The sequence below is a fragment of the Limulus polyphemus genome, unplaced genomic scaffold (genome assembly GCF_000517525.1).
Source record: "Limulus polyphemus unplaced genomic scaffold, Limulus_polyphemus-2.1.2 Scaffold2569, whole genome shotgun sequence".
Classification (NCBI taxonomy): Eukaryota; Metazoa; Arthropoda; class Merostomata; order Xiphosura; family Limulidae; genus Limulus; species Limulus polyphemus.
Genome location: NW_013668179.1, coordinates 103649 through 131014, shown reverse-complemented (window position 1 = coordinate 131014; position 27366 = coordinate 103649). Strand labels below are relative to the sequence as shown.

Genomic DNA, 27366 nt, shown 5'->3' with positions numbered 1-27366 from the left:
ATAAGGTTACATTAGGTAAAATAAAGAATAAGAATGATAAAACTTGTTCATGAGGTATGCTGGAGAGCAGTTTCTGAGTAACCCTTGTGCTATGTGATTCAACAAGGTAATCTGAGCTAGATGTTTGCCAAATGACTTACAACTTGTATGGCAGGATGATTACTTAGACATGGTTAGAATGGCAATAAAGCAATAAAATTTAAGTAGAAACATATGTATACTGTTACCAGTTTTAACCTATTTAGGATAAACAAATGTAGTTTTCTGTTACAGTGTGAGGTCATTCTAGGAAGAAGAAAAGGGGAAGTTAGATTTATTTTGTACTTTTTTATGGTGGTCACAAGGTTGTTCAAATTAGTCTACCTCATATAGTGTTAGGTTAGAGAAAATAACAGATAAAATATAAAGTTTTACTGATAGAAAAACGTTTGAAATTTATTTAGGAAGTTTTAGAGATTACACAAATGAAATTTAACAATTTTCAGATGAAGAAAAGTATTTTTAATCTAACATGAAAATCACTTTGCACTCAAAGCAATCAACACTTTGATTTCATGTACTCATGGAGAAATTTTTAATGTAAATACCTCATTAAAAATTCAGATTTTATTTGTCTACAAAATACTCTTAATGCCTACTGAAAGCTTGCAAAGTTTTGCGAAGATATATATAAAACATACTAGAAGTTATAATATGGATAATATAAAGATCAGGTTGAGGCCACAAACTCAGTCGATTTGACTGAGCATGTAGTGGAAATGTTAATGCAGGAGTGCACATTTTATAACATTTTGATGAAATAATATAATATATTGATAATTTGATAATATAAATAAAATGAAAAGATTTAAATCATCTCTCCATGTTTTAACTGGACCACCTAGACTGGGGTTTCTTTTTATGTTAAAGTGTGTATTTCATTCAGAATGTAATTAGAAACAGCCTTATAATCAATGTATTTCAGTAAACTTGGCACTTAAATGTAGTTTATAATTCAAATTTTTATATTATCTAAGTTTTAAATTCTTAATTTCTAAAGGAAATAATTAAGAAAACTCTCAATCATCATTTCTTTGTGTGAAGTGATGCATCTAGCTCGTAATTCTCCATTTTAGGTTTTATATCTTTCCTAATATGGCTTTCAGAGTTTTCAAGAAATTAGAAACATAAACTGTACATAGTTACAAGTAAAAATGTAGAATTTGAACCTCCAACCTTCTGATATGCCAAGATATCAATAAATTTGTCAAACCTACCAGAGAAGCCTTTCCACTCCATGTCTTTGCTAATAGCCATTACAAGGCTGATAGACATGTTTATAAGCAATAGAAAGAGCCTTCTATCATCTATATGAGGATTATTACACTTATTTGATTTTCTGGGACACTGGATAGTCTGCTGTAGTTTCTTCATATGTGAATTTTGTAATCCTATCTGTATGTCTAAAGGAATAATACTAACCTGTTTACTGCTTATGTATAGAGCCATATAAATTAAAGTATTTTAAGGACATTCTTTTGTAGCGTATGATGTATTTTTTGTTTTCTAAAAGGCTGGTTTGAAAACTACATGAATTATTTTCTGGACAACCAACATAGTGAGAAATAAGGAGGGTTACTGAACTACAGCATATGAGTACAAATGGGCTGTCCTTTGATTTATTGCTTTTCATGGACATAGTGGGTACAAAGACCAGTCAATATAACAATAAAATGCATAGAAAACATGTATGAAAATATTAACAACTGAAATTGTAAAGACAATTAATCTGAAGATCTGGCAACAAAATGATGCTTTGAAAAAAGAAGAAAAATGGTATTATCCATTGTACTTCATATATTTCAACCTTTCATTTAACTGTACATAGATGATTTTGCTACAGTTATGTTAGGGTTGAGAAAATAACAATTATAAAGTGAACCAAAAAACTTTTGATATTCATTTAGGAGGTTCTAGAGGTTATACAAATATGAAAAACTTAAAATTAAAATGTCAGGGTTTTATGTGTATGTAGACTGAGGATTCTTCTACAATAGATGTCTGTGACTTGTTGGCGATAAATTTGAACAATAACTGGACAGCACATAATCCATTTGTTTTAAAATAAAACATTTTTTGTACATACTTTGACAGTTGTATCTCAAACTGTAAATATTTCTCTTTTCTTGTCAAAAGTCCACTTAGTCTGATTCTATTACTTTAGAATCCAATTGACAAGACAAACTATTTTTTACTGCTCTTATCACAATAGTATCAGTGAATAATTCACTTACACTACCTTGTGGGTTACCACAGTTGTATCCTGAACTTTAAATAATTGTCTCCTTTTCATCAAAGTCCACACAGATGGGTTCAATTACTTTAGAAAACCCTTTGACAAGACAAATTATTTTCTTTATCTCTATTAAACTGTGAAACATCTCACACACTAGCTAACTTCATGTTTTCTGTTGCTAACTAATTTTCTGACTGAGCTGCACTTGACTTCACTTCTTGCACTCGCTTGGTTGCATATATTTATATGTTGATCACTGAAGCCTTGAACTTTCTGTAAGGTATGTGAACAGCACTGATTTAACAATACTCAGTTAAGGTAACAAGAAAAATACTGAAGATTCGAGTAATGTGATGTCAACAATATTAGTAAAGCCTAGACGACAATATAATTTCAAACACCACCTATGATTCGTACAGAGTTATATAACAAAATCTGTCACAACTAACACTTTTAAAACAATCCATCTTCAACACTTCTGTTTTAAAAACTACACAATCATTAAATATTAAGTCACAAAATAAACTAAATAATAACACTTACACTTACAACAGTTTTTATATCCAACAGAAAAGTAGTTTTATTATTAGCATGAAAATCACCTTTCACTAGACAGATTCATTAAAGTCCTTGTATTTTAACAGAAAAAGCTTTAATAGAAACACCTTGTTAAAGAATCGGCTTTTGATTATAAAACAGACTTGTAACGTTTACTAAAAGCTTGTCAAGTTTTGTTAAGATACACATATTAAATTCAGAGTGATAATATATTCTAATGGCATGCAGTCAGGAAATGCAAGTCAAGAACTGCATGACCAGACAGAAAACTAAGAATAACACTATACAATAAAATGTGTCATATTATAGTTTTTTTTTTTATTCATTTATTATGCTTACTTTTTTTGCAGCAGTATTCTCATCTCTTGCTATGTAACCTTTGCAGTCCTAATCTGGCACTTTCAAAAGTATTCCATGCACAAGTAATACAGCTTAGGTCATGCTGTGTTGAAATAGCATGATAGCTAGTATGCACACAGAAGTTAAACATCAGTGGCATTGATGTCACAGGCTTCATTGGTTGTGTGATTTCTTATTTAATTTTTTATTTTTGGTGTAGTGATATACACACCATCATAGCAACCATAGTATAGTTACAGGGTGCAGGAATGAAAGGGACCTATATAGTTTTCCCATTTATTCTTTCAGGATGGACTCAGTCCCTGGGACTGGCCTCATAACCATGTTGTGCTTGTTAAAGTTTTCATGCTATAACTTTTTAATTAGTAAGTGTATGTTCACGAAATTTAGCAGATTATCAGTAAACATTACAATGCATTCATAAACAAAATATCAAATTTTTTTATTAAGTCTTAAGGTTTGTAATGCAATGTTTTTCTTATGCCTTTTTTTTTGCATGTTGCCTGTCCAACATGCAAAGTAATTTTCATTTTAAGATTAAAAATACTTTTATGCATCAGAAAATTTTCAAATTTCACATGTGAAATCTTTATAATGTCCAGATAGTTATCAAATGTTTCTTAAGAAAATAATTTTGTATTTTATCTGTTATTTTCAGTAATGAATCTCTGTACAGGTTTCAGTAGATTTGATTGATCTTGTAACCAACATAAAAAATTAGGAAATAAGTATAAATTATGCCTCTTTCATTCTAGAATGACAACAAATTATGATACAAAAACATAAATATTTAGATTAAATAGCTTAAATCTCATAACATTATACATTTATATATAGTTATTATTTTTATTATATCGACCTTTCAGCCATGCGTGGCTAACAATACAAAAGTTACAATGATGCGGTGCAAGTGCACTCATGTTACCATATCCAATAATATAAAACTGACCTTTAGTCTTTACAAAGTGACCTGTCTTGGCTGCGTTTTAGTAGTCTAGTATTTTGTAAAATGCAATTACATTTCAATTATTATACATTATATATGTATATAGATTATTACTATTTAGCAGTAAGTTCTTAAACTTATTTTTCTTAAAACATAGAACAGTAAATAAAGAAGTAAAGCGAACAATTATCTCTTCTAGTTACGACCTTTGTACTTGGTTGCTACTTGACGTAGGTTGCTAAGCCTTTTAAAATTTCACACATGGAGGATATGAAACGAAATAATTTTTTTTAGGTTTATACATACACAGTTGGATAACCAAAAAAATCATAAATTACTATATCAATACCATAGAATTCCACTATAATTTATCAAGCCTAGTAACTAAGCTGTATTTCAGTAAAAAAAAAAAAATGAAATTTTGAGCAGACTCAAATCAACCTACCTTCTTGAAATTTTGGTTGAAAAGAAAGAAAAATGGTGTCCCACGACTTTAAAATGGCTAAGAAAGCGACTAGGGGGACATTCTGTGCTTTTGATTGTTATTAATGTCATATACAGAAGTAAGTGTATATAAAGGAGCATTTCCAAAATTGGAAAGAAGTGGGTGGGGTGCTACTGTGTTTGATTTATTACATGAGCAATACTTAGCAAATTGAAAAGATATGAGGCTCTTATTTTATATTCTAGCTTGTCAATATTGGTAATTTGAGTTCCTAACTCGTATGAAACTACATACTTAGTATTTTGACATCACAAACATCTAATTTGAACCAGTGCTGCATTCAACATACCACGTGACACATTGATGTTTAATTGTGTTTTTTTAATATTTACTTTTAAATTAAGAAATTGTGTATGGTATAATACTAAAATATGAATTATAATCTACAGTTTGATACCTAACTTATTGACATAAATTCATGAAATAGTAGTTGAATAAAATTTTGAATGTGGGTCAACAAACGAGATGACATGGCCTTTAACTCATAACCCGTGTGGAAAGGGTTGACACTGTGAAGATTAGTGACCAACTTTTAGGTTTCTGGTGCACACCAGCATATTAAAATTTAAATAAAAATAATAATTGAAATAACATTTATATAGTTTAATTTGTAATGAAAAATATAAAAAATATTGAAAGTTCCCCTTCTGCGCATCTTAGCTTGAGGGTGTTTTGCCTGTTTTAGTGATGCACGTATTGATTTTTTATTCTTAGAATTTTTCTGAGCATCTACTATGTGTGATCAATTAGAGTGCATTATTGAAAAGTTTCTAAATCTATCTTTCACTCTAAGAGGCTTGCAAGAGAATAATGAAATTGCTAGGAGTGGATGACCAACTCCTGCACTGCCTGAATAAAGAGATAATTATGTTATGCATTTTCAGGAGAGTTCTTAAATGAAAACAAAGTGACTAACAAGGTGTCCAAAACAAAAGAAGTTGTTTTGTTAGCCATGCATCTTATTTGCAAGTGAGAAAAATGTGTGAGTTTCCAAAGGTTACAGTAATTTAAATAATTTGCATATGGGTCTTCAGAAGCACATTAGTTGCTGGCTTTATCTGAAAATGTTTGGAAAAACTTGCATAGAACTACAACTTGATAAAAAAGATGTGTGTCTATTGTACTGCACAATGAAAGAGTACAAAAAAGTAGGATGTGCTAGACAAACTTATTGATATAGTAACTGCTTGGATAGCCAAGAACTAGCATTTCATGGACACTCGGAAGGTGAAAGTCCAGTGGACTGTGGGAATTATGTTGAACTGATACATCTGCTTAGTATGTATGATGAGAAAGGTGTAGTGCTTTTTAGGCATGTTTAATAGAATTCAGAATGACCTGATTGAGACAGTCAAGACTGTAATACTGGTGGAAATTAAGAAAGAAAATAATGAAGCCAAGTTTTTTGCAGTGCTTCTGGATGATGATGTATCCAATGATTCCCAACTGTCAACAGTGTGGAAATATGTGACTACAGACAGTGTGGCAGAGTGGGATTTATCAGCTTCAGAGATGTTCGTGCAGATTGTTCAGCAAAATTTGTTATCAGAGCACACATTTACTTGTGTTAGGAGATGGACTTTGCACACAAACTAGTGGCACAGACAGACATATGCCAGTGCAGCATTGATGACTGGTGAGCTAAATGATTTGTAAGCCAAAGTTAAGGCTAGGTTTCCATGTGTAATTTTCATTCATTGCTATTCACACATCTTAAATCTAGTCCTTTTGCAATCGTGCACAAGTATAAAAGAATGTAAAATATATTTTTCAACATTAAATGGACTTGCATCTTTCTTTTCTACATCATATAAGCAGACAAAGGCACTAGGTGATATTTCACAGAAACAATATACTAGGACTGCACCAACACCATGGAGCTATACAGTGTGTCTTCTGAACACAGTTAAAGAGTACTGTTATTCACTTATTGAACTATGTGGTTCCATTAGCATGGGATAAGAATAAAATTATATCAGCCAGAGGCTTCCATTGCAGCTTTGATGGTCCTAAATTCTGGATTCTGCTTGAAGTTTTATGTAATGTATTTTGACATACAGAAGCATTCTTTAATCTTCTGCTTTATACATCAGATGTTGTGTAAATGAAATGAAAAAGACAACTAAGGTAATACAAAAAAATAATAATCGATTACAAGAAAGTCTATTCAATAAACGAGGTATCCACTGTAATTCTGCTAAGAAAAATGGGCAAAACTGCAGCAGTTACTCAAAAGAAAAGTATTAAAAAACAACAGTATTGCAAATTTTCATCACTGGAAAAACTTAAGTTCCTGGAGCTATTAAACTTCAGTAAATTCTGTCATTATAGATATGTCTTTCCAGTAGAAGCATTTAACTTTCGTAAATAAAACATATGGACACTTCATTGATGCTGTATGCCTTCTTAATGAGCTGGCTGTAAACGTATTCATCACAAGATTTTGTAAAAAAAAAGTGTTGCAGAGCTGCTTGTATACATGCATGCAACTGACTGAAGTGATGTCATGGCTGAAGTACACAAACTCTGTGGCTTATATTTTACTGTCCCATGTAACACTTCATTTGTGGAAAGAACATTTTCAGCCCTGACAAGAATAAAGACTTGTGTAAGAAATACAACACTGCAATTATGTCAATTGAAAAAAAGTTAGTTCACAAGCTGAAAAGCCAGAGAGCTTTTGTGATGTTGTTGAAGAAGAATTTGTAAAGAAAGATCATCATTTGAATTTCATCAACAAAAAGGGTGAGTAAATCTATTCAATATGTTTTTTTTAACTTTTTTTGAAGTATGTCACTTGAATAGATTCTTCCTGCATGACCTACTTAAAAACCCACCACATGCTACCAGTATGTATAGTTTTACTCTTCCCAGGTTGGCCACATTTACCCATTTCGTACAGAAAAAATTAAATTCAATCATATTCAGATGTGTAATTAGTTAAAATGAATTCTGCTGTAAATTTCAACTACAGTTAACATAACAAGTGCAGAAATAAAACTTTTAATTAATTGGGATACACAGTGGGTTAATGGCAAATAGAGCTTATTAACTGGATTAACCGCCTCCTAACCAGCATGAGATTCTCTTTGTGTTACCAAACATTGTTATCCTTTGGATTGGACTGAACAATGTAGAACTTGTTGGAAGTTGTCAAATATGATGCTGGATATATTGCTGGTAAATCTTTTTTGATGTGTATTCCTGTCTAGCTGAAATTGATCAACTCAGGATAACAAAAGACCTGCTAATAGTCCACCTAGTCTAGTCTAAACCAATAATGTTTCATTACTCACACAGCAACTCCTTGTAACAAAAGATCTGTTAGTAGTCCACTTAGTCTAGTGCAAACTAACAGTGTTTCACTACTGACACAACTCAGGATAACAGATCTGCTAATATCTTATCTAGTTTAATCAAAATCAACAATGTTTCACAATTGTTATACAAATGTGTGGATTATTTTTGGGTTGCCTACCTGTTTCTTCAAACAACCATCACAAGTAAATATGTAGATTTAAAGTATATGTTTCTAACATTCACTTGTCATTGTAAGCTTATTCACGAGAATATCCTCATAATCCTCAGCTGTGGGATATACCTTCCTTGTGGTCATTACAGATTGTCCACATAAGTCCATTATTTCAGTTCCTCTTCTCTATTCAACCTTGAACTGAGCCTGATAACTTGGTTCTCTACTAGATTGAATGGCAGTGCAACTATTTACTAGTCACTAAGTTGATATACTATTTCAAATTTTTGTTTGAGTTGACTGCAGTATTGCCAAGACTCAACATCAACCAATGAATCACCTGTCCTCTAGTCAAACTATTCCAGATAGTTACCTACCTGAGAAATTGAAGGAAGTAATCCAAGTCTTACTCTGTAGTATATTTAAATGTTAGGGAAGATAGTTGTTTCATTTTGTTGACAGGGCCAGTGGCTGATGAAACAAAACATCTCTGATAGTGTCTTGGTCAACACATGCTGAGACACCCATGACATTAAAGGCTCATGGTCCTTACTCTCAAGTACTTATTTTTAATGTTGACATCTTTAGAATGAAAACGTTTTTACTTTTACTACAGACTTAAAAATATGTAGTTTGTGTTTGTGTGAAGAAACTCATCTAAGTAGTTGAAACATGTAATAATTCATGGTTTCTTAGCCACAGAAACTTACCAGACTTTGAAGATGGATGTTTTGATGTTCACATGATACTGCTGTCAGTGAATTTACTCATAAATTTATTGCCTTTTAACATTCACATGATACTACTATCAGTGAAGTTACTCTTAAGTTCGTTACCTTTAAAAAGGTGTAATAGGAGTTATTTCTTCATCTAACAAGTAATATCTTAAATTCCGATATAGTACATTACATTCTATCACATAAATAGCTATTCTTGTTCTGTGCTGCCCTCTATATTGCAATTTTTTTTACACATGAAACCAACTTTTAATCTCCCACTCAATTTGAATTGACTGATTCCAATGGGTCTTTCATGCAAATCCTCATGCGACAACCTTCCACCAATGAGAGCGTGACATACTCTCTTGATGCATGTGACTCCCTCTATTCACTTCTTGTTTTGCAGTACTTGTGTTATAAAATTTAGTTTGTGCTTTCTTCCAGTATTTTATTTTAATATTTTTCTGTATCTTTGTATTAATTTCTCTCAACAAGTTTACACTGTATTATAAAATAGTGATATTTGTAACTTCTTAAGTTATTCCAAAGTGGAATTGTGTGTTATATTTCTACCTGGTTATGGAACTTATTACTTCGTTACAAAAACTTTTTATTTGTTTCTGCCAACACAGATACGACATTCTATTGTTATGAATTTTTAATAATTTTATTGTTCATATTGTTATCTGTAGTTATTTGGGTACCATAACATTATTTTCATTAGATTGGTTAATACTCATAGTCAAGTTCAAGTTAGCAAATAGTCTTAGTTGTATCTTTTCTCGTATACCATTTGCTTAGGCTTACCATGGTCTTTGTTATTCCAAAACATACATACTTCCACTGCCACTTATAGCTATTTCTCGATCTTCCATTGTTCTTTGCCATCTAAACATTGTGTTCCCTTGCCCCAGTCTTTTATACCCAACTCGACTGCCCTCGGCAATATTTAATTTTCAAAACTTTACACCTGCCCTCTATGCAGGTACTGTATGTAGACAATATAATCACTTTTTCTCGACAGAGCATGAGCACTAGGAGCCAGGATTTGTGGTTCACATTTGTAAAATTTTGAAATGGTATTTTGTAGGTTTTCTTCTTCAGTTAAAAAAAATTGCGAGTATGAATTCCCAAGTAATGGGTAATGGTTTCTGGCATGGGGGCTACCTGAACCTCATCCATTCCTCCTTTGTTGTTGGGTGGTAGTCATCAGATGAATGGGGGGGGTCCAATCTCAGTGGAGGCTGTCGTTGACCTTATTCGGGGCAAGATGGAGTCCTTCATGGAGCCAGGGGGGGTTCAGAGTTGGCTTTTCATCATGAAACTACATATACTGGGGAGAATTTAGTCTGTTTCTTGCTCCTTCTTTCACTAGGGCTGTCTATACTGAGGGTTCATCTGATCAGCCACCTTCTGCCCCTTTTCTGCAGTTAATTACGTGAGTTTGTGAAGTTTTAGGGATTAACCCTCTTGCTTTTGAGTCTATTCCTGCTTTTTTGTCAGATAGATCTCAGGGGGATTACTTAGTTCTTCTTCCTTCCCCTGATATTGCTGTGCATGCAGGGAGGTTTGTAATGCAATTATGAGAGGGTATCACTATGCCTTACCTCCCTTGTTTATCAGAACAACGTGCCTTGGCTTATCATCGGCAGGATGACATATATTTGACACTCAGTGGTTGGATCACTCTTATCAGATCTCAATTTTTACGGATTTGTTTCACTCATACTACTTTATTGCTATACTTTTCTTCACCTTTTGTCTGAAGCATATTAAAGCTCTCCTCATCAATTTGATGACTTCCTTGTTACCTCTATGGTACTGAATCGAGATGCCTTGTTGGAGGGTATTCAGTTGCTCCAGCAATGTCCACCAATACCACTACCTCTTTACCCATTTTTGTTGAGACAACCTCGGTCCAACATTGAACACCTGGTTGTTGGATGATTCAAGCTTCAAGCCTATGGCAATCTATCAATGGAAATGGACTACATATCATCAGTGGTGTCTTTGGAGAGCCTTCAACCCACTTCATCCAAAAGTCTCCATAGTCTCACATTTTTTGTGTGGATTTTTGAGAGAGGTTTAGCTTCTTCTACCATTGCATTATATAAAAGCATCATCAGCTGCTATCTTTCGATATTCTAAGTATAGGAAGGTTTTTGACTCTCCTGTGCTATTCATCTCTTCTGATCCTTTCATATTCTTTGACCCAAATAACCTTTTGAATTGCCTTATTAGGATTTTAGAGTTGTTTTGTATGCGTCATCCTTTTGAACCTATGGCCTACTGTTCATTGTATAACTTTTCCCTCAAGGTATATTTTAAATTGTTGTTAGCATCTGGACGCCACCATTCTGATTTATTTGCCATCCATGTTCAGAGGACTATCATTCCACCTATGTTTCGCTTTATCCAGACAGATCGTTTCTACCAAATGCTCTCACTGCCAGAGATGGGAATCAATAATTTTTTCCTATTCATATTCATGTTTCTCATCTTTACAGTCAATCAGACCAGGATCGTTTGTTGTGTCCAGTCAGAGCACTTAGATGTTATGCGGCTCATATGGAACTGTTCCGGGGCCCTAGGAACTGACTTTTTATTCATTGGGATCCTGCGGTGTCCAGGGATTTATCACCTATTACATTAACCAGGGGGCTTCAGAAGTTGATTCATATAGCCTATTTGGGGTTATCTATTGAAGATTGAATTATGCTCCATGTCACATCTCACCAGATTTGGCATTTATCAATGTCATTGGTTGCTCCTCTGAGCTGTTCTCTGGGAAATATTTTGCGTGCCAGTATGTGGACTTCTCCCGACACTTTCTTATCTCATTACCTTCATGATTTAGCAGTTTCCTCTTCCATGGGATTTTGCTTTCCCCCTGTGGCTGTGTTAACTGCCTCTGCTAGATTTTAACAAGGAGGAGAATAACTTTCTTACCTGATTTATGGTTTTGTTTCTTTTTCTTCTTGGGTCTCTCTTTATTTCTTTTGGATCCCACTCTGTGACAAGTTTTGCCCAGTCAGGTGTGCTTTTATTTTTCAATTCTGCACTAGCAACCTTTATGTTGGTTCATGGTTGCAATAGGCGCTGTCGAGATTAGGTGTTTCATAAGACCATCTGGACGCAATTCTTGATGGTAGTATTATCTCACAATACAACTCCAGTGGATCACTACTTATGGACTATCATGACTAAAGCTAAAGTGGATTTTGCCAGTCCCTGCTGATCTTCAGACTGAATCATTCGAGATCAGTTTGCTTTTAAAACTTGGGGAATGTGATTCACCTGTTGCACTGTCTCCAGAGACCTGTTCCTCGGGATTCCCCACCACGCACATGTACCCCCCCCAAATTATACTGGTGGAGCTAGGGAGTCTTTACCACATCCAGTTTCCAAGCGCTGGGGTTGTGGACAGAGAATTTTCCTTTGGAGTGTTGAGTTTTCTCCACACTCAGAGAAGAGGGCAAAGTTGGGAACCCTCCTACCCGGGTTCCTGGAAGTTTTTCCTAGATGTCAGGAGGAGTAGGACCAACACACAGGAGCGTACTCATAAAACCAGTCCAGATTTGATGCTTAGCTATCTTGTGGGGTGGGGGTGGGGGCTTGGACCCTCTTATGAATGCTGTCGAGTTTTAGGTTGTTCATACAGGGGTCCACTATCTCCTCGTAAATCCACATGTGTCGTGATCCCATCTTAGGTCCTTGGTGTCCACATCCTCTCCATAATTCCATAAGTGGAATTCTCCTTGCCTACTTGGTTGGGGAGCGAAGATGACTGTTCATAATTCCAGACCAAATGAGTTCTAGACCTTGGGTGGGGTATGGCAAATATGATCCCGTCAATCCGAGCCTGGTGTGTTGCCTTTTGGAATTGTTCAGGTTGATAAGAAGGATTGTCCACTTTGGTATTGCTTTCTTTCTTTCGTAAATTTGGTAATGTGATTCGTATCATTCCATGGCTGCAGGAGGGGATCCTATCACTAAGTTATATATATAGTTCCAGTCCAACTGCCCTGGCCACCAATGTGGGATATGGGTACTATGACCCCTTAAATCCAGCCCTGAGTCATGGAACCTCGGTTGCATGGTTGGGGCTGGCCCATCATACTTACTTGTGTATTATTCCATCCTTCTCACTTTTCAGTAGTTCTGGGTGAAGAGTATATTTGTTCTGGATGTAGTGTAGTTTTTTTCCACTTGGGTATCACTTCTCATGGTACACCTTTGTTCTATTCGGATGCTTTCTGTATGAACTATGCTCTCACTAGCCCCTCCACCTTCTCAATGTGGAAATATAGCTATAAGTGGAAATGGAGGTATGTATGTTTTGGAAGTTATCATTTTCCTAATCTGAAAATGTATTTCCAAACATGCTTACCTCCGCTGACACTCTCCCTCCCTTTCTCCCCACTAAGAGCCGGTGTTTGTGACGGGGATGGGATAAGTCTCGAAAAATTGATTATATTGTCTGCATACAGTGCTTAAATTCAGTACCTGCATAGAGGGTGTGTGAGGGCTGGTGTAAAGTTTTACAAATTAGATATTGCTGAGGGCAGTCGAGTGTGGTATAAAAGACTGGAGCAAGCGAACACAATGTTTAGATGGCAAAAAACAATGGAAGATGGAGATTGAGAAAAAACTATAAGTGTCAGAAGAGGTAATTATGCTTGGAAATACATTTTCAGATTAGGAAAATTATATCTTATAGGATTACCCATTATTCATCTTACTGGTATATCAATCATTAGTTTAGCTGTATTGTTTTTTCTTCCATACATCACATCTCATACATATGTTATTGTTACTACACACTTCCTTAATTTTATACAATCAAGTCTATTTCATTTTAATTATTATTTTTCTCATATCTCTCTTACGATTCACTTCATTTGTGTAGAAACCTTGAGCCGGGATCCACACAAACTTCTCCCAATATTGTACCTACTTGTTGTTCAGTTAAGTTTTTATTTTAGCTCTTTGTCTTGTATTGTTCAATTTGGCTTCACAAGTGTTTATTTTTGGTTTACCTGTAGTTATACTTCTGGGTTAATTGATCATTAGGTTAAATATCTTTTTTGATTAGGCTAATAAGTGTCTGTTATTTTTGGTTTACCCATGGTTCTATTTATGGGTTAATCGATGATTAGGTTAAATACCTTTTCTTCAACTCATTACATTACCTACATGTTTATTTTACAACACAATTTCTTAACATTTCCACTGTAATGACTATTTCATTTTCGTCTTTCTTTACAATTTATACATCTTACCATTGATTTCATTTGATTTATAATTTATACTTATAACCATTAATTTCGTTTGATTTATAATTTATACTTATAACCATTAATTTCGTTTGTGAGAGCCTCTGTAAGCCAGGGTCCACCCTACCTGCTCCCAGTATTGCTCACCTTCCTCCCATAACCCTTATCACCCTGGGTACCCTTTACAGTGATGACACAAGGTTTTAGTGTCTTACATTCAAAATTTTATTAAACTACTTTTTCTTGATGTTATAACAATTAGAATAGCATAAAATCTTAGCTAATAATCCACGTGACACATTTTCTCTTAGCATGTTATCATCCATATTTTATCCACCACCCCTCGAAAAAGTATAAAAGTATAAAATTATAAATAAATTTCTTTCTATAACATCATTATTGCTCAGACAAACCATAATTTTTATAGCCTTCAACTTTGTTTGGTTACAGGGCTATTGAATAGAAAATCAGACTCCTCGTGCCACACCTACCTGTCACATCCTCTATTTCACAATTCGTTGATAGTTCTCTCTTATGTTTCATTATCAGTTACCTATAATGAATAGAAGTCAAGGTTTTCGTGTTTCAGATTTAGTATTGTATAACGTTGTGTTCTGAACAAGAATATCGTCAGTTTCATTCACAGTACAAGATTCGTTCCTGTGGGAAAGTTAATGACAAGCTTGGATAAACTTGTAACACCTCTTGTCGCACAGTTAGAAAGCCAGAAATATTTTGAGAGTTGCATGTTATTAATCTATATACTTTGGTGTATTATTCAATTAAATAAAAATTATTAATTGCATTACTATCTGTTGTATAAAAAATTAGGGTTAACTCTCTTCGAAAACCTGAGAGCAAGAAAAAAGAAGATTGGGTGAGTACTTTATTTCTTGTTTTTCATACTTACTCTTTATTTATTATTATAAGAGCACCTAAATCTAAAAATACGGATCTTTTTAAGTTATTTAAGAGTAGATTAGGTAAAATAAGTAATAATAATAATATAATTAAAATGTTTCACAAGGCATACACACAAGCAGCTTGTAGTAGTTCGTGGGTAATGTAATTTGATAGCATAACATAAGCTGCATGTTCCTTGAGTGATTTACAACTTGTAATGGTGTGGATAGTAGTTAGACACAGTTGAAAGGACAATAAAACAATAAAATTTAATTATAAATGGATGTATACTGTTATGAACTTTGAACTACTTAGGATAAACGAATGTAGTTTCATGTTACAATTTGAAGTCATTCTAGAAAGCAAAAAAGGGGTAATTTAGCTTTATTTCGATTTGTTTTGGTGGTTACGAAGTTGGTTGAATTGACCAATTTCGTTTTGAGATAAGGTAGAGAAAATAACAGATAAACTATAATGTTTTACTGAAAAAAGTTTGAAATGCATTTAGGAGGTTTTAGGGATTACAAAAAAGGAAATTTAAGATGAGGAAAAGTATTTTTAATTTTAATATGAAAATTACTTTGCACACGGACTAGTCAAAACAAATACTCAACATATTCATGGACAGATCTTTATTTTATTTTATTAAAAATACTTCCCTAAAAATATTATTTTTTGTATATGAAAGATTTTTAATGTTAACTGAAAATTTTGTGAAGATATGCACATTATATTAAGAGTTGTAAGTATTAAATCTATAAAGACTTTAAACGAGTATAAAAAGGTTACGTGGTCGATCAACTTGACCAACCCCGTATTGAGAGAGATAATGGCTGAATCCATTTTCAGATGACCTAGTTTTTTGTTTTTTAGCTTCTTTTACTGTATCAACACTCCTACAGTTGATGTTTACCTTCCATCTCTTTTCTTCAGTGTTTCACTTGTATTTATGGATTTTAATGGGATACCTCCTCCTCCTTCCCTCCATATTGAGGTGTTTGTCATCTTCAGTTTGTTTCCTTCACACTAGGCTTATTTGCTTTTAGGATCAGCTAGGGTGGGACACTGCTGTTTATTTACCACAGGGTCTTACACTCAGTTCTTTTTCTCCACCTGTTTATTGGGGCTACTTGTGTACATTCAGCATCACATGGGGTATCTGTGATGCTATATTCAATTTTCTTAGTTGCTTTTTTGTTTCATTCTGAGATATTATCATCTTTGTCTATTTTCTACCTTCAGCACCTGCCCATCCTTTACCTGTATTACCTACGGGTTTTCTTAATTTGTCTTGTTTGCTCGATGCTGATTTGGATTCTGGATCGATCGGTCCCACCTCACTCACTTCTTGGGTCATCCTTTTTTTAATATGTCGTGTTTGATCACATTTGGGTAGGCTGTTTCTGCAGGACTAAGAATGCCCATAGTACACATTCTTATCTTCAATTTTTTCACCACATGATTAGGTACCAGTTTCATGCTTTGACCATTGGACTTGTTTTGGTTCCATATGTCTTTTGTGGGACAGTCTGGGTTTTTACCCGATTTCCACATGTGGGGGATTTTACCAACACCAATCATTGGATGTCTTGCTTTGGTTAGCTCCTTTCAACCGGGGGTAGTTCTAACATGTTCTTCTACTCCTTCCAAAGTTGGCTCAAGTAGTTGGATAAGTTTTTCCTGTTACATACCTCACATTCTAGTCTCTTTGGGGAGTGTATTTTTAAATACCCCCTCCATCGGGATTATCCATTCTTCTCAAATGCATTCAAAGGTGTTTTTTGTTATCCAAGCCTATACTTTGCTTTTTCTTTAATGTTCATCCTTACCTCTTCGTATATATGTGTTGATAGTTCAATATATACCCCATGACGTCGAGTTTACTGCTTCCTCCCCCTCTTCTGGATTGTTTCTCTTCTCTGATGCCCATCTCCAAAGGTGGGGGTGTGGTTCTATCAGTAGGAGGCTTCAGAATAATGGTCTCCAGTTGAAAGGTCTTGTTCCATTCACACCCATACACTTCTGCCAGTCCAAGGTGCTTTAGTCTGATTTGACTGGTTCTGTGTCATATCGACTTTTTGATAGTGTTGGCATATATCACTAGTCAAGGGAACACTTCTTCTTATTTATTCCCTTTGAAGTAAACAGTGGATTTCTTTTTGTTTTACCCACACACTAGACATGTGTCTCCTGGATGGTCATGTTCCAGGTGCTTTGTATTCATTTCTAGCCCCAAAACTTTCTCCTAAGGAGTGACCTCTCAATCCTCCTAATTTTTGGTGGCTCTGCCTTCTGTGGAGTACTCTTCCATATGAATTTTTTTATCTTTTATCACTTCCCAGTTAGTTACCTCTTTTGTTTTTGTTCTCTGATTCATCATCTGCTTGCGCTGGCTGCCGTTAAGTTCAGACAGGTTTATATTAGTTTTTTTCTCATTCCATCAGTATTCTTCACAAAAAATTTTGAGGTGTCCATGTCACTCCGGTTCAGGTCTTTCTGATTGATCTTTCCTGGCCAGCACTACTTTGGTTTTCTTGACTGTTTTGGCTCAATTTGTTTGTTTTTTTCTTGTAGGTCTATTTTATTAACCTACATTTTGGTGGCTTATGTTATATATTTCTTTTAACTTTTTAATTTCTTACAGTCTTCCACATTTCTTCTCAGAGTGATCCAGATGACCTTCTATGTCCAGTACATATTGTGGGCTGCTTCATTGTTTTCAATGCTTCTTTCCATTAAATCCATTTCCCACGTTTCCTCCCCTTACTTTGCTTCTTTGTCTGTGATTTTTTTCCCTTCCTCCTTTACCCATTGGGTTTGGATTGTGATTCGATTGGCCTTTTATTCCTTCTCTCCTTCTTACCATCATCACATCCTGGTTTCTTCACTCCAATTAAGGTGATAAAAAATGTCCCAGTAATTTTAGACCCATTAGTCTTACATCAGTTGTGGGAAATGTTTCAGAAAGTCTGTTAAAAGATGTTTTGCAATGTCATTTAACAAAGTTTAGATAGTCAACATGGTTTCACTAAGGGAAAATCTTGCCTACAAATCTTTTGACATTCTTTGAAAAGGTTACTGCTTATGTAGATGAGGTTAAATGTGTAGATGTGGTGCATCTGGATTTTGAGAAAGCATTTGACAAGGTTTTACATAAAAGCTTTGGTTATCCGGCAGCCTTGTCCCATACATTCGGGTTTTTTACCCAATACCGTGGAGGTTTTACCTCACCTATCCTTATTAAGTTCATGCATTCCTTCCAGATTAGTTGTCCTCCCTAACTGTCTACCAATCCGACCTGGGATATAATTGTGATCTTTTATTCCCTCAATTTACTTTCATTTACATCACTTTCCCCGAGTTCCATGTTTCACCTTCCCTTCAAACATAATTCCTTTTCCTCCATGCCTGTGTGTGTTGGAGGTTCGGTTTGTTTCCCAAGATATTTCTTGTACATTTTTCATACTCCCTCTCTTCATTTTTATCCAGATCTTTCCTTCTTACTCAAGATATCAGTGGCTAGGGAGGTAATTCCTTTTCCCTATTCCCTTCCTTTCATTTCCCATCTTTATCCTTTTTATCTTTATTGTCCTCTCTTCCATGGCTTCACAATGCTCACTGGTGAGATGGGGTGTTCCACAAGATTGCTTGAAGGTGAATATTCTCACAATGTTTTTGCGACTTAAATATGCCTGTTCCAGACTGTACCACCCATGGACTGCATGGGTAAAGCAGAAGGGGATAGCTGCTCATCATTGCCAGGCCTTGATTGAATAAATTGGTATAGTCTGCTTTACAAAATAGGGCTTTGTGGTCACCTATTGCACTGTCTCTAGTGATGGTGATGATGTTTCTTTAGACTCTTCCCTCATGTATTCACCCTCCTTTCTTCTAGTGGAGTGTGGGAGTCCTTAACACTTTCCAGTTCCAAGCCACTGGGGTGGTTGACCATGGAGTCACCCTCCTGAATGAGTTCCACAAAGAAAGTGCTAGAACTATTCAGTTGAGAGTAGGGCAGTGGTGTTCTGCTGGTGTAGATGAGACATGGCCTCCAGAGGAGTTGAGCCATCATCTTGCTGGATGATGTGGTCTCCTGATAACATTTATATAACAGCCAGAGTTGAGCCGTCACCTTACTGGATGATGTCGCTTCTAACACCATTGACACAACCACTGGAGTCGAGTCATCATCTTACTGGATGACATGGCCTCTTAATACCTTTTACAGAACCACTGGAGGTGAGCCATCAAAAATGCAGTTCACCCCTGAGATTGGAAGCCCTCATCATACCACCATGTAGATGTCAATCCCCCATGGCCTGATGTTGGATCTAGAGTAAACCAATCAACATAAGTCCTCACACAAGTTTATGATTGTCTATATTTCTCCCTCGATCAAACTCTTTGTATTGTGGGTCACAGATGAGGAAGGTGGACTGCTCTAGGTCTTTTCCTTTGCCATCCTTCAATATATGTTATCTGACAATGTTCCAGCTTTAGGATGGTTCTGGTTCAATTCCCTGTTATGGGAGTTGAGTTTTCTCATATAGTTATCCTTTTGATACCATGTGCCATGTTTTGGTATCAGAATGGTTAACAATTCCCTCTGAGCTCTCGAACTTTAGGTGAAGACAGTATGATTCTCATCATACTCCCATGTGGATGTCGATTCCCAGCAGTGAGGGTTTTGGATGTAGTTGACATAGCAATATGGCCCGTCGTGCCCTAGCCACTATATCTAGGGGCACATTCATTGTTTACCAATATTTATAAGGTGGGATTGACTTCCATGTCATATGTGCTTGGATGTGCTCCTCTACCATTCTGCCCATAAATAATATGCATTTCATGTATGGGCAAAGAGTATACCTGGTTCAGAAGTGGTGCATTTTCCCTCATTAGATCTTCAGGTCTGACTCTCTCATTTCCAGGGGTTTCCTATGGTTGCTTTTGAAGGGCTCTTGTGAGAGGAGGGAATTACTGCATCGGAATTTATAATTTTCCTGTTCGGAAAATGTGTTTCCAATTGGTAATTCCATCCTCTCACATTCAACACTCTTCCTCCCCACTGAAAACTGGTGCTTCCATTTTCTGCCAAAACTCGAAGTAATAATTCAGTATAATTGAATAGAAGGAGTCACATATGTCAAGAAAGTATGTTGCACTCTTATTGGTGGGGGTTGTTGCATGATGATTTGCATGAGAGATGCATTGGAATCAGTCAATTCCAAGTGAGGGGAGTTAAAAGGCTTGTGGCATGCATAAACAATTGCATATAGAATGCAGCACTGAACGAGAATAGCTATTAATATGAGAGGAGGTAAGTACCTATCAGAAATACATTTTCAATGAAGGAAATTTATAACCTCTCAGCTTTGAGGACATTATAAGAGTCTCAATCAGCTCTGTTATTTGCTTCAAAGCCCATATGGAAAACAGAGATGCTGACTGGCTGCCTTCTCTTTGGTCAGTAGTCCAAAATAAGGGATGGTTATACTTGAAACCCAATGGGTCACTCATTTCAAGTAACACCAATACTTACAAGTAAAAGAAATATACTGTTAAGAATATAGACCTGGAAGGTTGTATTTTTGTGATATACATTAAGGTATTATAGTGTTTTTCAGTACAACATGCAAAAACATTTATTGTACTGTAAATGTAGATACATGTCGTTCATACTCTCCTGGAATCCATTAACATGACACAGTGATCAAAGCTTGCACCAACTGTCATCAGTCTGTCTTGAAAAATGCCTTGTACATTTTAAGCCAACTTATGATATACTTAGTATGTTAGCCCTTATTCCAAAACATACATAACTCTATCACACTACAGCTATTACTCGAATACTAGGGTTTCTTCATTTGCCCTTCTCTGTGTTCCAGTCTTTTATTCTCCACTTAATTGCCCTTGACAATATCTGTCTCGTGACACTTTCCACCTATGTCAGTACATCCTCTATCTTGGTACTGTATATAAATGTCTTCTTCCGATAACATTATCACATTTTCTCGACAAAGCGTCACTGTTGAGATTCCAGTGCTATGATAGTTTGGATATCCTCTCTATATTTGCAAACCAAATTGGGGTATGAATTCCCAGGTTCTTATTTCTGGCACAGAGGCAAATCAGGTCTCTCCTATCCCACCTCTGATATCTGGCATTGCACAACAATTGGGAGGGGGGAGTCACTCTCAGTTGAGATTGTCAGTGATCTTATTCATAGTTAGATGGAGACATATATGTGGTTTGGTGGTGTTACTCTGGAGGGCTCTGAGACTACAGTTGAGATTGAGGGCAACAATGAACATTCTGTAGAGAACTTAGATGTTTTTTCCTATGCCTTCTTTTAGTCTGTTGGTTTCTCAGTCCCCCTGTGGGACAGTGGTAAGTTTGCAAACTTATAATGCTTGAACCTGGGGTTTGATTCCCTATAGTGGACACAACAGATAGGCCACTGTTGCTTTGCTCTAACAAAATAAACTTACCTGAGTAAATGTTGTTTGAATCAACACTTACTAGAAATGAAAAAAGGAGGCCACTGGTGATAAGCTGCCTTTGATTTGTTTTCTTCAGTTGGTTCATCGAGAGTGTGATGTTTGGGTCTTTCCCCAGTTGTTTTTTAAGTCTGCACCTTACTTGATGGCTGAAAGGAGCGGGAGCGAATATTTAGTTTTCTCTCTATCGATGGACATTCTGATTCATGAAGGGAGGTTTACTTCTCAGTTATGTGAAGGGACAATTATGCCTTGCCTAACACAGTTGTTGGAGCTTCATGATTTAGCCTACTACCATCAGGTGGAAGCATATTCTCAAATAATACATCCGCTCCTCAAAATTAGGGGTTCTACAGACTTACAACTCTAAAATCCAACATTTTATTTTCCATAGGCTAAACTTTGTTGGAAGACTCTCAGGATCACCAAATTCATTGATGACGAGCTGGAACCATTGTTAACATGCACATTGGTTCGATTTTCAGCTTCTATATTCATCCCTGTTGTTGTTGGTGTCTCAAATTTCATTGGCTCCTACAGGGGGTCATAGTTCTACCCCTATTGGAGGGTTCTGGTGCTTGGTTGGATCGCTACCAGCAGAATCAATGATTATTGAAGGCCTTCAGAGTCTGTGAGGGCTTAGCTCTGAGAATTTCTGGCCATGTGGTTACCTTAATCATGGATCCATGAGTGCTACAAGTCCTTGAGTCAGGATCAGTCATCCAGTTCACATCTTTACCACTATTATCCACCTAATATGTAGGGTTTCCATCTCACACAGATCCTCGAGATTTGGAACTTACTTCTAGGGCTATCAGAGGTTGGTTGGTCTGGAGGTAGTGAGAGAGTTGTACTAGTTCATCTGGAGTTTTATTCTTGTTATTTGGTCTAAGAAGACAGAAGATTGGTGTCCAGTCATCGATCTTTCTTGTCTGTATCAATGCTTAGATTTTCCAAGGTTCACAAGTTACTCATTCATCAATCTGAGTTGGCATTTTTTGTGGGTACTGCAGTTCAGGGTTTCTATTCTCAGACTAACATCAACATCACATGTATTCTGCCAAATCGTAAGAGTTTTTTCTTCCTCACCTCCAAACCCTAGCCATGTGCACACAACATTCCCTTGTTTCTGTTGGTACCATCTCGTCAATTGTCAGAACATCATACCCGTATTCTACTTTCCGAAACAACCAAGGCAGGCCTCATTCTCAGATATGAGACATTTATTCTTGCTCCAATTCAGTATGTCATCAGTATGTTTTTTTTTATCACATCTCTCAGTTGGGCTCAGCTGCCTTCCATCTGGAACAGGAAGCCCAACTCTTACTCACCTCTCCTTTTCCCATTGGATGAGTGGTTCTTCCTTTTTGGGGAAAGTGGACATTGCTTGAATTCCTCATGCCTTTGAGGTGAGAGCACAAGAGATCCTTTCAATGGTCTGTATGTGACAAAGGGATCATGAACATTGATTCACTGGATTCCCCAGTTGCATTAGACAGGATCATTCTTTGATCTTGAGAGGTTGTTTAGTTGGGATATAACTAAGATATGGGTTCCTCTGCCACCACATCATCCAGAGTTTCATCTCTTCATGAATGCCTTGCTTCAGGGATGGGGTGCATATACTAACAGTCAGGAATTCCAGGGTCTCTGCATGTACAACAAGGCTTCCCTACATAATGTTTTAGTCCTTCTTGCTCTTCAAAAGGCAATACCTTAAGGTCTGGGCTTATAAAGGGGAAATTGTCAGGTTTCACTCTGATAATTCCATGGTGGTATCTTGCATTTCCCATTGTGGAGGCACTTGGTCCAGGGCTCCTTGTTTTTGAACCGTGGACCTCTTTTCTCAGCTCTACTCCTATCATATCACCCTGCTAGCTGGCCATGTTCCTTGGGTGATGGCTGCAGTAGCAGATCATTTGTCTCAACCCAAACAGACTCTCCCAACAGAATAGATGCTGCATTGCAAGGTTCTGTTGGATTGGCTCTCATTTTTCGACACTGGTGATTGGAGGGTTGGCCACTCATTGGTATACAATATGATCTCCAGTACCTCACCTTTGGGCTTTGGCAATAGATGCATTCCATCAGGACAGGATGGGATTACAACTTTAGGACTTCCCTCCAATTCATATATTACCCAAAGTACTTACTATGATTTGTTCCAACCTGTTGTTGGGTTCTGTTGTTAGTATTGGATTGACAGCTACACTTTGTTTTCTGCTTCTGTGGTACCTTCAGGAACGTCCACCTCTTCCACTTCTTTGGCCACCTCTGTGGAGGTAACTATAACCTGACATAGCACACTCGCCTATGCAGAAGCTCAAGCTTCAGGCATGGAGGTTATGCAATCTTTCACACGGCATCGGAGTTTAATTTCTAAGGTTGCTATGTATATGTCTCAGTCTTTGCTTAGTCTGAGATGAACATTTATCAATGGAAATGACACGTATATCAGCAATGGCATATTGAGAGGAGGTTGAACCCACTTCAATGAGATGTGCCAACCATAACTCATGTTTTAAGCTGGCTCTTTGGAAAGAGTTTTTATTTCCATGATTCTGTATAAGACGGACTTATTGACTCCTAATCAATACTCATGACAAAATATGCCTTTTCTCAACACCTCTTTGTGACCTTATTCTCATATGCCATGTATCACCATTTTCTGAAGGTTTATTTTTCTTGCTGCTGACCTACAGACATTGCTGGTCTGAGTGGTTTGCTCCATTTCTCCACAGGAGGCTTTATTATTCTACCTTTGTCCTCAGACCAGTTCTTCTTACCTAAGACACTGTTAGACAGGGAAGTGGATAAATCCTTTTCCCTGATTGATCTTATCACTATTTCTTGCTTCTGTGATGATCAGATTTCGATTATTGTTATGTTCAGTGAGGGTCTTGAAGATTTTGTTGCCCACACTAATGTCTTTAGAGATGCTAGGCAACAACTTTTTATTCATTGGGATCATTCTGTAGCCGGGTTTTGTTGAAGAGGTAGGTAAGAAATTGATTCATATCACTTATTCTGGGCTTTCTTTGAAGGTGAGTCTCATATAATCAGATTTGTCACATTTCTGTGTCCTTAGAGACCCAACTGAATTGCTCGCTAGAGGACAATATGCAGACTGAAATGTGGACCTCCCCCAATACTTTTATCTCACATTATTTGAATGATCTAGCAGTATCTTCATCTGAGGGTTTTTGCCTACCCTCTGTAACTATCTAAACTATTTCCACTAGATTATACAGAGGGGTGAGAATTTTCACTGCTACACTTGTCTCTTTTTTTTACTTTTAAGGGTCCTTTACCTCATTTTCACAGGATCCCACACTAGTAACCACTAATTTAGTATATTTTATCCAGGTTGCAACAGGCTTTGAAGAAATTCGGTGTTCCGTAAGACCACCTAGAGGCTGACTGGGTGGTATTACTGTACCGTGTTCTGGACTGCTACTTGTGAACTGTCATGAGTAAAACATAAGGGGATCCTTCCTGAATAAATCAGGGTTGTTTTTTAGGGAACTTAGTTCACCTATTGCACTGTTTTCAGAGCACTGTTCCTCAGGACTCCCCAGTGCATGTTATCCCCCTCGTTTTCTACTAGTGGAGCTAGCGAGTCCTTACCACACCCTGTTTCCAGTTGCATGGGTGGTGGACAGAGGCTTTTCCTCCAGAGTGTTAGAGTGAATTACTCCACTCTTTGCAAAGAGGGAAAATTGGAGGCCCTCCTACTCAGATCCCTGGATGTTTTCTTCCCAACTTTCGGTAAGAGAGGCACCAGCATATGTGCAACCCTCTTCGTAATACCAGTTCAGATTTCCTGCTTCGCTATTTGGTTGGGTTGAGTGTGGCCATTCTTTTTGATCTTTATTGGTTCAGTACATTGTTAATGAAAGAGGGTCCAAAGTCTCCTCGTAATTTTGAATACAAAGTGGTCCCATCCTGGATGCTTGATTGAGCACAGTTTGTTCCAAGTTCTCCCCATGATTCCAGGGGCAAGTAGAATTTACCTTGCCCACACGGTTGGTGAGTGAGTGTTCATAAATCCAGACTGGATGAGTTCTGTTTCCTCAGATTGAGTATGACATACAGGATCCTATCATACTGAGTTTAGGGTGTTGCCTTTCAGACTTTTTCAGGCTGAGGAGAGGGTTTGTCCATTTCGGTGTTGCTTTCCATTTCATCATGATTCTGGTGGCTCGGAACACATCACTCTATAGCTACCGGTTGGGATCCAAATGCTCTAGTCACCAACATGGGATTTAGGAACCATGGCCCTATAATTCCAACTCTGAGCAGTGGAACCTTGACTATCTGGTTGGGGCATGGCCAATTGTAATGATAAATCATGTCAAATTCCACTCGAAGTGTATGATTTAGGTTCTGGGTGAAGAGTATACCTATTCTGGATGTAGTGTGGTTTCCCCATTAGGGTGCCAATCTTTTATTGACACAACAATGATCTATGCAGATGCTTTCTGTATAGATAATGCCCTCACTAGCCCCTCCACCTTAACAATGTGAGATTTTGGCTAGGTATCTATGTTTTGGAAGTTAAAATTTTCTTAAATCAAAATTTTATTTCCAATTATGCTTACCTCCTCTTACTCTCCTGCCCTTCCTCCCCACTAAGAGCCAGTGTTAGAAACTGTAGATTGGGTCAGTTTCAAAAAAGTGATAATATTATTGGAAGAAGGTGCTTATATACAGTATCAAGATAGAGGGTGCATTGATGTAGGTAAAGAGTGTCACAAGACATATCACAAAGGGCAATTAAGTGGGAAATAAATGACTGGAGCAAGTGAGTAAAAATCAGACTAATGCTTAGTTGGGTAAAGGAAGAAACCCTAGTAGTTGAGTAATAGCTGTAGTGTGAGAGGAAGATAAGTATTATTGGAAATACATTTTCAATTTAAGGAAATGTTAACTTTTGTGGTTTACAGTGGAATATGAATATATGTCTAGTTAACAGTTTTCGGGTACTTTAGTATATAGTCATTGAGTTAGTTTGAAAAATTGGTTTGTATTATAAACCAATTTCTTTGTAATTATGTGCACATGTTGGTAGTTTTGATCTTACAGCACTTAAAGTTAACTTAGTGAATGTTTTTGTGTATCATACTAAAAACACTATGCAGTTACCTTGTTACATTTAAGAATAACTTTGTTTAATGTTATTCTTAAATTTAACAGTAAGCTTCATTCATTTTTTTTTCTAAATGTGGAAGAAGCTAAATGCTCTTGAAGTCTTAAAATTTAGTGTGCCTAAAACCAATAAGGATTGTGTTTGTAAGTAGGACAGCGGGTTAAAAAGAACTTAGTTTCACTACTGGGAAAAATATTTCTACATATACAACTAAATGTCTATGTTTGTAGTGAAAATAATAAACTTTTAATTTTTGTATATTGGCTTAACACTTTTTTGATACACTTCCATTTTTACAAGAAATTTTTATATAATGGTTTAAGTGTTTTATAGTATGTTTCCCACTTTATGAGAAGTTTTCTGTAATGGCTTAGTTTTTTCTTGTAAATTTCCTACTTTATGAAAAGTTTTCTGTAATGGCTTAGTTTTTCTTGTAAATTTCCTACTTTATGAAAAGTTTACCTGTAATGGCTTAGCTTTTTTCTGGTATATTTCCCACTTTATGAGAAGTTTACCTGTAATGGCTCAACTGTTGTCTAGTACAGTTCCCACTTTATGAGAAGTTTTCTGTAATGGCTTAGTTTTTTCTTGTAAATTTCCCACTTTATGAGAAGTTTACCTGTAATGGCTTAGCTTTTTTCTGGTATATTTCCCACTTTATGAGAAGTTTACCTGTAATGGCTTAGCTTTTTTCTGGTATATT

At 36.3% G+C, this 27366-nt stretch overlaps 1 protein-coding gene across 1 annotated transcript in view; it reads left to right on the top strand.

The window, feature by feature from the left end:
* Window positions 1-27366, top strand: part of LOC106467326 — an 87948-nt gene that overhangs the window by 37968 nt on the left and 22614 nt on the right. The window lies entirely within an intron of this gene.